Raw genomic sequence first — 11,417 nt, 5'->3', positions numbered from 1 at the left:
TGAACATTTTCAAACCTTGGGCATCTTCTTGTTCACTTCCCACCAAAATGAGTCACCTCCTGGGTGTGAAGAGAGAGCTGGAACAAAATAGGAACATGAAATGCAGGTGCCAAGGGGACCAGTGAGAGAGGGGAGTTAGAAATGTAGCTAAAAGTTTGGCTGGCTCCAAACACAGATGTAGAACAACCAGGGAGACTGTGAGTATCCTGATTTTTTTTTTTTCTGAAAGAGTACCCTATGTTCATTTTAATGAACAAAGAAATTGTGGCTTAGCTGACAATTTTGAAAAGCAACCATTCTTAAACGGTTTCTGTGTGGTGCTCTCCTAGCATCTTATCCTCTTGTGAAGGTGGTCGGGGGCTGAACAGATCATTTAAATGCTGTGTAATCTCATTCTCGTTTTAGATTTGGGAAAACGAATATTTTATGATCTTTTGAAACAAAGAGCCTTCAACTTAAAAAGCGTAGGCATTTTAAAGTAAAAAAAACCATAATCCCAAAAGAAACATGTACCATAATGTTTGTTACAGCACTATTTACAATAGCCAGAACATGGAAGCAACCGAAATGCCCATCAACAAATGAATGGATAAAGAAGATGTGGCATATATATACAATGGAATATTACTCAGCTATAAAAAGGAATGAGATGGAGCTATATGTAATGAGGTGGATAGACTTAGAATCTGTCATACAGAGTGAAGTAAGTCAGAAAGAGAAAGACAAATATTGTATGCTAATTCACATATACGGAATCTAAAAATGGTACTGATGAACTCAGTGACAAGACAAGAATAAGGATGCAGATACAGAGAATGGACTGGAGATCTCGAGGTTTGGGGGGGCAGGGGGTGAAGGGGAAGCTGAGACAAAGTGAGAGAGTAGCATAGACATATATATACTACCAACTGTAAAACAGATAGCCAGTGGGAAGCTGCTGTATAACAAAGGGAGTTCAGCTCGATGATGGATGATGCCTTGGAGGACTGGGACGGGGAGGGTGGGGGGAAGTCAAGGGAGGGAGGGGGTACGGGGATATGTATATAAATACAGATGATTGACCTTGGTGTACCTCAAAAACTGGTACAAGAGTGTAAAGCAATTATATACCAATAAAAAAAAAAGAAAAAAAAATCTCAAACCATCTTATTTCAGATTTTTCTAAAATGTACATAAAAAAAATTAGAAAATGGAATTCCATGCAATTACAGACAGTAAGAAAAGCCTGGGGGGAGGGGATGGAAGAAAGGTCAGGATAATTGATCATTGAACTTATTTTAAAAGTACCTCTGATTTCAGCAGAAACCCAAACAAGTCAGGACACTGCTGGTTTGGGGTGTCTGGTTTTTTGTTTTGTTTTTGTTTTTTTTTTTAATCTGGCCTTTGTCCTCCTCTGCCCAGAGATGTGCTGTTTGAAGAAGCACCACCATTTCTCCCAGGCTTTGTTTGAACCACATGAGTTGGTTTTACGATTGCTTCTTACCAAAGAGTAAATTCAGTGATAACTTTGCTGTCATGCTAGGAAATGAAACATGCCCAGAGAGCAGGTTCAGAACAAGTTGGAGAAGGGAAGGTGGCCACAGAGGTGAGGCGCTGGAGCTGGAGCCGGGCTGAGCAGAGGAAACCGCCTCTTCCTCGGAGATCAGCTGCTATTTGGTCAGAAGGCTTTGGTGATCTATCTGCTTCTCCTTCCTGAGAAGCTTGTTGTAGTGCAGCCAGGACATGTAGTGTGTGTAGCAATTCTCTTTGAAGAGACACGGGACATCATGGAAACTTCTGGAAACCAATGACATTATTCGTTCAGTTCTCTCCAATGGGAACCCTTGTTGGTATGGGCTGGCATCAGAGCACAGGTCCTATTGTTTTCAAAGAGGCCAACGGAATCAGGCTGGTTATGCCTCCCTGCAGCATCCTAGTGGAGTCCATGCGCATGTCAGTATAGAAAGTATCTGGATCTATCACTCAAGGTTAATGAGAGAGAGAATATACTTTTTTTTTTCCCACTCAAGGTTAATGAGAGAGAGAATGTAGTTTGTTTGGTTGTTTTAATAAGAAGAAACTTTCACTTTTAATAGTACAACCCTTACTTAAAATTGGAAAAGTTCCGAAGTTCTCTCCCTATGTTTACTATTTGTTTGCTTGGCTTTGATTTTGGATAAAGGTCATGGATGAGTTGAGGGAAAGCAAACATTTAGGCGTCTGGGTCTGGTGCTGAGTGAAGTCCACTCTCTTTTTTAAAACTTCTCCTGACCCTGGAAATGGTCAGATCCATGAACAGCAAGTATGGAGAAAATAATCTCACTTTTCAAATGTTCAGTTCCTATGTCTTATTGATCTCCACTTAATTCAGTCAGCTTCAGTTTGATGCCACTTCCCCCAGGATATCAAGCCCCACTTACTAGCCGGTGCATTGGAGACTCCTCCCCTCCCCACGGCGAGAGGGATGGAAACGGCCCTGTTTAGGGAGTAGGAGGAAGAGCTGGTGTTGTCTGGGAAATCAGTGCTTGACTGAAGACAGAGAAGGGTTTAATTAGTAGGTATAAAGAAAGGGTTTGAAATAATAAAGAGGCCAGAAACCAGGCAGGTCTGGGAAGTGAAGGATAAGAGGTGCCATGACCTGAGGAGTGAGCCTAAGGCCACAGGCACTGGGAGGTGTTGGAGCTCCTTTCTGGGTGTTTGCTGGGTGACACAGGGACAGATCAAGTCATGTCACTGGTAGGATGAGAGCATTAGGCAGCATCTCAGTGCTTACAATGTGTTCTTATAATTTGGTTATATCAGACTTTCTTTTTAATGAAGCTTTACGATTTTGAGATAATTGTAGATTCATATAAAGTCTTTTGAAAGAATACAGAAAGAGCTTGTGTATCTTTTATCCAGGTCTCCCTAATGATAACATCTTGAAGACTTCTAGTACAAGATCACTACTGAGCCATCACCACTGATACAGTCAAGATGCAATATATTCCTGGGTGATCCTTCAGTTGACATTTTATAGCCACATCCATTCCTTCCCGTCCCCAGCATTTCCTCACACCTACTAAACACTAAGCTGTTCTCTGTTTTTATAGTTTTGTTTTTTCAAGTATGTAATGTAATGCAAGCATATCGTATGTAATCTTTGGGGATTGGTGCTTTTTTTCTCTGCATAATTCTCTGGAATTTCATCCAGATTGTTGTATATATCAAAAATTTGTTCCTGTAATTATTCACCCATTGAAGGACATTTGGGTTGTTTACAGTTTTGGGCTATTGTGAATTAAGCTTCTATAAACATTCACGTGCAGGTATTTTTGTGAACCTAAATCATCGTTTCTCTAGGATAAATGCTAGGTTGTATGGTGGTTGCAGTGGAGTTTATTTAAAGAAACTACCGAAATGTTTTCAAGAGGGGTGTATATCATACCTTCCCACTAGCAAGGTACAGGGGATCCAGTTTCTCTGCCTCCTCAGCAGATTCTGGTGTTTGCAATAGTTTTTGCTTTTTTCTTCTTTCTTTCTTTTTTTACTGTTCTGATAGGTGTGTAGTGATATCTCATTATTTTTTTCATTTGCATTTCCCTACTGGCTAATGATGTTGATCTTCTTTTCATGTGTTTTCAGCAAAAGATCTCTTCAAATCTTCTGTTTATTTTCTCATTGGATTGTTTTTACTGTTGAGTTTCAAGAGTTCTTTATATATTCAGGATACTAGCCTTTTATCAGATATATTGTTTGAAAATATTTTCTCCCACTGTGTAGCTTGTCTTTTTATCCTCTTAACAAGGTCTTTCATGGATTAAAGTTTTCAACTTGTCAATATTTCCATTTAAGGATCATGCTTTCATTGTCAAGGCTACAAACCCCAGGCTTAGTCCTAGATCCTGAAGAGTTCTCTCCTATGTTTCTTTTTCAAAAATCTTGTAGTCTTACATTTTGCATTTAAAAAAATTAGACATGAAACTTGGGTCAAAGTTTATATTCTATTTTTTTTTTTTTTGCCTATGCATCTCTAATTTCGCCAGCATGATTTGTTGAAAAGGCTATTTTTCATCCAGTGACTTGCTTTTGCATCTTTTTTTTCTAAACTCAGTTGAGCCTATTTGCATGGGTCTATTTCTGAGTTCTACATATCTACCTCTCTGCCAATACCATACAGTTTTGATTACTGTAGTTATGAAATAAGCCTTAAAATCAAGTAGACTGATTATTTCCAATTTTTTCTTCCTTTAAAAATTTTTTTGCTCTTTTAGTTGCTTGACCTTTCCATATAAATTTTAGAAAAACTTTTATCTACCAATTCTTTCTGGGATTTTAATAGGAATTGAGTTATACCTGAGTGTCAGTTCAGGGAATACTGACATATTTACTGTGTTGAGCCTTCCATTCCATCATCATCATCATCCTTTCCATTTATTTAGATCTTTAAAAAATTCCTTTCGTCAGTGTTGTGTAGTTTTCAGCATACAAATCCTATGCATATTTTGTTACATTTACACCTATTTTTATTTATTTATTTATTTATTTATTTATTTATTTAGTGATTGTAAATATTTTAAATTTTGGTATCCACACATTCATTGCTAGTATAAAGAAATACAATTGAATTTGGGTTTTAGGATGTGTTTTTAGAAGTTGCTAGACTTATTTAACAGTTCTAGGAGTTTTTAAAGATTTCTTTGGATTTCTTTATGCAGACAACCATGTCATCTGCAAATAGGGGCAGTTTTCTCTCATCCTTTTAAATCTGTGTGTCTTTACTTCTTTCTCTTGCTTGATTGTACTACTGAAACTTATAGCACTATGTTAGAAAAGAGTGGTAAGAGCAGACATCCTTGCCTTGTTCCTGATCTTAGTGGAAAGCATTGGATATTTCACCATTAACTGTAATATTAGCTGTAGAGGTTTTTTTTTTAATAGATGTCCTTTTCAAGTTGAGGAAGTTTCCCTTTATTCCTATTTTTTAAGAGTTTTTATCATGAATGGGTATTGTGTTTTGTGAATTGCTTTTTCTTCATCAATTGTTCTGATCATATTATTTTTCTTCCTTAGCCTGTTAAAATGGTAGACTGTATTGATTGATATTCAAATATTAAATCAGACTTGTATCCTTGGAATAAACCCCATTTGGTCACTGTATATAATTCTTTCTGTCTATTGATGAATTATACTTGCTAATGTTTTGTTAAATATTTTGATGTCAATATTCAATGAGACATATTGGTCTATGATTTTCTTCTTTTGTGCATTCTTTCATTTTGTAACAGGGTAATACTAACTTCTCTTCTATTTCTTGGAAGACATTGAGTAGAATTTATGTTGATTTTTTCCCTCTGGAAAGTGTTGGAACGTGTTCCGTGTGCAATTATATCACATTATTTCAGTGAATATATTTTGTGAACTATAAGCCAAATTTTCCCTACTTTCTTTTACCCTCCCTCATTCTGACAACCAGATATAAGGTCTCCAACAGTTCAAGAAGGGTTGGAGCAAGTATAAAACTGAAAGATTGGAAAGAATATGGATCTAACTTTGTTCACTCTTACCTACAGAAAAGGAGAAGAAGGAAAAAATAAACCTTCTGGGCTGGGGAAAACAAAAACAATTCAAAATGAAGCTTAAGTAATGCTGATAAATGTTTAATAATCTATTTTTTTGGGGGGGAGGCTGTAATTTGTAACTTTTTAAAACTGCCTATGCTACAAATGCTCTTACCATGGCTAATTTCAAGCTACCAATGTGCCATTACTCAGTGTGGAGTCAGGAGCGGATGCTAACAATTGGCCTCACAGGTTAGCGTGTGCCAGCTCCTACCCACTGTGAGTGGTGGTGGCTGATGAAATTCTTTGAGAAGGGACCTCACTGACCCACTTACTCCACTCTTTAGCTTCAGGAGGAAATTGTCAGTAGAGCTCCCACTAACTGTGAATATCTAGGAGTAAAATAGGCCAAGTGTGTTCTTCTCCTCAACAATCAAATTTATTTCAGGAACTTCTGGGAATTCTATCCTACAACCCTAAAGACATGGAAGAGATAAAAATGGGTGTGTGGGTCAGTGTCAGGCCTGAGGAACTTTCACTGAGTCTCTTTGGGGTGATAGAAATAGAAGAGAGAAGCTCTACCTCCCTTCTGCTCCTGAGAAGGGCAGAGCATTTGGCTGAGTGTGAGAGCCTCGATATCAAAGTTATGTCACTATCATGAGAGGAAACATGAGAGCAAAACTCAGCATGATTTTCTTATGACAATCAAGTGTGGTCATGGATATCCCAGTGAATGTCTTTGCAGATGTCAGCAACCAAGAACAAGGTATGGCAATTAAACATCTCACTGAAAACCAGTTCAGGGTTGATCATAACCAAGCAACAAATTCTAACTGTGCCTTTACTCGCTGTGTGACTTTGGGCAAGTCATTGACCTCACTTGCCTTGGTTCCCCATCAGCAAAAGGTAAATAATAGTGTTGCCTACATGAGTGTGTAATGATGATTAAATAATATGTAATTCCCCAAATATGGTAAGAACTTGAAAATACATAGGTTGAACATATTAAAAAAATACATATATCCTGTAGCTCATCTCATTACTGAATCGTTCGCTTTCAAGTACATTCTTTTGCCTTCAAAAAGGAAAGCGAGTGAGAATTTTTAAGGGCACTTGTATCCTTTTTTTCTCTGGAACCCTAGAGATTCAGACTAGGATGAGGGTGTCTGGGGAGGTAGGAGAGAAGATGTGATGTAACATTAGATGACATCCAGAAGAGTCTAATACCCAATCATTCATAACTCAAGCTGGATATAAAGTAAATTTTTTACTTTTCTTTTTATTATATTTCAATATCCTTAAGTATGTCCATGAACCTGTTTGAACTAGAAACTATTGTGCCTTTGTTGACATTAATGACAATTTACAGAATGAATACATTAGATGTGAGATGCACATCTACACAGGGGTCAGTGCACTTACACTCATAGAGTCAAAGCAAGATGGTGGGCATGCAATGCATACTGGGAAATTCTGGGTGAGGGAGGCTAGTTGTGAGGGAAATAGAGTATCTATTCCAAGCCCTGTAACCATGGCAGTGGAGTTGGTGAGAATTTGGGACTAAATTACATTTTTGTAAAAGGAGAGAAACAGATGCCTTAATTCTTTCAGCGCTTTCATTGGTGGATTGGTGTCAGGAAAATCTTTCTGTATGGTACTTTGCATATTTTGATCATTCTCTATAGTATAATGTCTTCTAAGCCAATCATTTCTTTAAACTGTGAGAGAAAATTATTTATTTAAAGAAAAACATATTATTGCTTTAGGGCCTCCAATGATGTGTACAAAATACAAATTCAACAATTAAATTACATTAAATTAAATTAACTCCGGCAGCTGTAATTTCCCATAAAAAGCACAGCAGAGTATTGGGCATGAGAGAATGCCATGTAAACCCTATTATTTTTTTTCTTATGGTTTTAGTTATTTAATCTTTTCATTCCCCAAAGAATTAGAATGCTCAAATATACTTTTGATGTGATTTAAATCTTTCCTATTAAGTATATCTATTTGACTTATCAACAAAATTTTCCATTTGGCAGTATATCATTAATAACTTGTCTATTTCAAATGAAACATTCAAAAAATTAACAATGCATTAGAAGTACATAATAATCTAGTAAATATCCGTATGAACTGATAACTACCACAAAACAAATTGTCATCATATAGTATTGATTATAGCTTGTTTAAAATATGTATATTTTAATATTAATTTAATGTCATGAGCTCCTTGAAGCCTGGAACTATTTCATTTTGGGTATCTAGCAGTGGTTGACATATTATACTTGCAATATGAGTTAAATAAAATGGTACCTGAGATGGTGATTTCTCAGTTTTAGTTCCTGCCATCTAGTTTGTGTATCATATTCAGACAAAACACCAGGGGGATGACTAATCTCCTCCTCCCCCTCCTCCATCTTCTTCTTCCTCTTCATATGTATATTTTATTTGTCTGAATTTTTGAATTTGATTTTTAGACTACCAATACAGGGTGTAATTGACTTCAAGAATTAAGGATTATCTAGAACTATTAAAGTTACAAGGGGCAATAATTTGGGCTGGCATGTACAGCAGTCTATATACCAAAAGTCTTCATTTAACCTGCCAATTTGTTTGGATAGTGATGTTGAAAATGGTAGCCAGGCAACTTGGGTTATCATCCTGGTTCCGGCACTAGCTTCTTTCCCAAACTCAAATTCACCTGATCCCTTTTTGCTTTTGTTTACTCATATGCAAAGTGCTGATAATATGACCACATGATAATATGATAATATGACTATCTAACAGCTTAATTGTGAGGTTCACAATGAAATACATATAAATATATATATTATATATACAAATATTTTTAGGGACATTATAAAATGTTAGCTGTTTTAATTGTCAAGATTGTGTATAAATTGATTAATAAAACAGTTAAAATTGGCAATATGAGGCATTATAGTTATTTTACTATGTAAAGATGGTCACATCTTCTAGAAACCTGATAACAATGTAAAATATGATTTCATGCATTCAATATCTGTGATAGAAAGTATTGAAAGATATCAATACTCTGTTTTAATAAAAACCAAGTTCTACCAGATATCCACACCAACTCAGGTGTTCTCTGCTCCCATAGGCTTGCAGAATTGAGAATTCATTAGTCCTAAAAGCTATCACCTCAATCACCAGGAATTTTGCAAGCTTTCATAGATTTCTGAGGAAGTTTTTCCACTCCTTTCCTTTGGCTCAAGACTGCTTGGCATTGAATTTAGACTTGTGAGGAGAAAGTAATTGGTAATTTTTCCTTTTAGTAATGTCTGTGTAAGTGTGTGTTTGAGAGTGTGTGTGTGTGTGTGTGAGAGAGAGAGAGAAAATCATTGATACAAAAATTTTATAGCTTCTTTCCATACGTACTTTCCCTATTGCGCATTAGAAGTTTTGGTGGCTTGGTTCTAACAGATTTTTGGTTATCACAGAAGTGGAGAGCAAAATATAATTTGAAGTTAGTTCAGGATAATAATTGTAATACTGTCTAATGATTTGGGCCTGTTTCTATGCTGGAATTCCCAAGGAATTTATGCAGAATTCTCCATAGTGTCTGTGCTTATTATGCAATACTGCAATGGCAAAAGGAGAACAATAGCTTTTCATTTTTCTGACATATATTGTTATTTTCTGGTGACTGAGCCATGGGCAGGTCTTTTGCTAATTAGGAGGAAAAAGGCAACGTGTGCAGAGTAATTTCTATAAAGCTAAGAGATTTTTCTGAAGACAGACCCAATTGTGCAGGCACTCAAAAAAAGCAAAACAAAACAAAACCCAAAACCCACCCAGATGTATTCTGGTTCACAAAACGTATTGATTTTATGAGATGTTTTTAGAAAAAAAAAAGAAGAAGAAGAAGAATTCAACTTTGGAAGCTATTGTTAAGAATCTTTTTTAAGTAGCAAGAGAAGGAATTGGCGTCAGGGCATTGGTTCGAACCCCAGGTCAGCCACTTAGCAGTTACTTTTTCTCTCTGAGAGCTCCGATTAAATCTCACACATGTGAAAGGGAATCTTGGTTACACATGTGTGGGTAAACTGTGATTGTCAGATCTCCTGAAAGTAGTTTCGTTTAATAACATTTCCCTGGGTGGTGGAGTTTGGAGAACTTCTGTCCCCTCTGCCTTCCGTCAGAGGACATAAGGGCCGGCAAGAAAGCCGTGCGGTCTATTTCACAGGCCTGTTTTGGGTCTCAGACTTTTTCCTGGCCGAGGAGAAGGTGGTATTCCTCAGGCTCCCATAACCCACAAATCAGGGAAGCCAGCCAGGCTGGGATTGCATAGAGCAGGGATAACAGGCCTTGGACATACATGACAGTCATCTGAGAACGTGCTGTAACACATTTTCCTAAGCCTCGTCCCCAGAGATTCTGATTCAAGTTTCAGGGTAGGGTCCCTGAAATTCCATTTCTGACAAGTTCACGGTGATGCCAACACTGCTAGTGAGAATTCCACTCCAAGAGGCTCCCTGTTTCAGGGGGAGAGAGCACACGGCTTCCACTGGCCCAGAGCATCAGGGAATCATTTTCTCATACGGAGAAAAGACTGCCCCCAAGAAAGGAAAGGATGAACAAAATCAAGAGAAGTAGCAAAGCCCTCTCCTACTGCTGTGGGCATCTTAGTGCCCTCCAGGCCAGGTGGTCTCTGCAGCGCCCTGTGAGGAAGGAAGCACAGAAGAGGGCACAGGGCCTCCGAGAAGCATAATAAACATCGTGCAAGGAACGCGGCTCGGCTGTAGGCTGAGTTCCCAGTGCAGCTCTAACTCCATTTCCAGTGCTTTCCACCATGGAGGGCAGGCTTACAGACGCCTCTCCTAGGCTTCTCATATTACATTTAGAGCAAATCAGACAAGACAGCATATTGTTGGAATTCATCCCAGTTCATTATGGAAGCCTGGACCCAGTGTACTTGGACTGGAGCAGGTTGATAGAATTTTCGTAGTATCTGCTGGATGAGGGGGACCCGTCCTTACTGGTCATCTTCAGTGAAGAACTGGTTTCCATTCTGTTGTCACCTGTCCTCTCCTTCTTTCCCAGGCGTCAGGTTACTTGACTTCTCAGACATGTTTTACTCTGATGGTGGCTCTTAGCTATTCCGACCTGAGGGAAAAGCCATACTACTCACGGTGTGACCCACAGACCTGCAGCCTCCTCCCGTCACGTGACATTTTGTCAGATATACAGACCCTCAGGCCCCATCCCAGACTTACTGTGGAATCAGAAGCTTCATCTTCACAAAATTCCCAGGTGATTCGGATGTACATGCACGTCTGAGGAAAACCTGTGTAAAGGATAGACAAGAGTGGAGAACAAACCCTGCGCTGCCCCTCAGTGCTCTTCCCCACTTTTCTGGCTCTGCTCTCAGCTACATTTCATGACTGTAAGTTTCTTGAGGGCGGACACTAGGTCAGTCTCATTCAGCAGCATTTCTAGCACTTACTCTGACATACAGTAAGTGACAAATGACTACTTAAATAAATGACTCCAAAAGACTACATCAGGCTCAGATTTCTCCTGAGTCCTAGAATCATGACTTCTATCTGGGCATTTCTAGAATTCCTTTCTTTCTCTTTCTTTCTTTCTTCCTTCCTTCCTTTCTTTCTTTCTTTCTTTCTTTCTTTCTTTCTTTCTTTCTTTCTTTCTTTTTTCTTTTTCTTTCTTTCTTTTTCTTTCTTTCCTTTTCTTTCTTTCTTTCTTTCTTTCTTTTTTTAATGGACACCTCTAATTTGACATGTGCAAATTGATTTCTTGCTTAAATCTGCTACACCTCTTGTGTTCCTTCTCTCTGAGAACGACATCTGTTTCTAGAGTCAAAAACTATCCCTAACCATACATTCAGTCAATGATCATTTTTGACCCCCTGATAAT

This window comes from Hippopotamus amphibius, chromosome 5 (assembly GCF_030028045.1).
Source record: "Hippopotamus amphibius kiboko isolate mHipAmp2 chromosome 5, mHipAmp2.hap2, whole genome shotgun sequence".
Classification (NCBI taxonomy): Eukaryota; Metazoa; Chordata; class Mammalia; order Artiodactyla; family Hippopotamidae; genus Hippopotamus; species Hippopotamus amphibius.
The sequence above is the reverse complement of the archived record's forward strand: the minus strand, read 5'-3'. Positions refer to the sequence as shown.